This window comes from Trachymyrmex cornetzi, unplaced genomic scaffold, assembly GCF_001594075.2.
Source record: "Trachymyrmex cornetzi isolate Tcor2-1 unplaced genomic scaffold, Tcor1.1 scaffold246, whole genome shotgun sequence".
NCBI classification, from domain to species: Eukaryota; Metazoa; Arthropoda; class Insecta; order Hymenoptera; family Formicidae; genus Trachymyrmex; species Trachymyrmex cornetzi.
The window spans coordinates 169126-169829 of record NW_017297123.1 but is presented as its reverse complement, the minus strand read 5'-3'; positions in this window follow the sequence as shown (position 1 = coordinate 169829).

Here is a 704-nt window from a genome sequence, read left to right as displayed (position 1 = left end):
GTGTAACCCTAAACTTTTCATACGAAACATTTTTCTCTATCCCTACTAGTTTTCGAGATATTTGACTGGATCACTTCAGATGGTCCACCCTGTATATATATGTTTATCAATTGACTATTTTGACGACATTTGCAAACCATCATGTTTTATTGCATACAAAGGTTGTAACCGTACTCGCGAACAACGGCACAACTTCGTCGCGTGTTCCTCGTACTCCTCGTACGCAAAAGTATCTCCTTTCTCTCGGCAACTGAATTTTGCGACAGCCAGACGGTTTTTCGGCCAGAATTGTAATTCTTATTACTAAGTTGGGCGCCAGGCACGAGAGAGCGTGCTACTCTTTCCAAAATCTCCGTACTTTTGCCCGTAACCAATTCGCGACGGCAGAGGTGGGTCGCAAGAGGTGTGGGAAATTTGTGGGAGGACGAGAGAGATAGGCCGCAAGAATAAACTACGCGAGGGCGTAATAATAAGAACAATTATATTTGAGGAGATATGATAAAGTGGAATTAATTACATTGATGAACGCAATTACAAGTACTTTCCGGAGCTTCGCTCCTCCGCTCTAACCGATGCTCTCGGTACTCGCACCGAGGGCCGCTAACTTACTTCTAGCGCCGGACGCCGGTCATACGCTACAGCACGAGCCCCGACCTTCCCCGCGGTATCTTCCGACGGTGTCAAACGCCCGCCCCTCGACAACC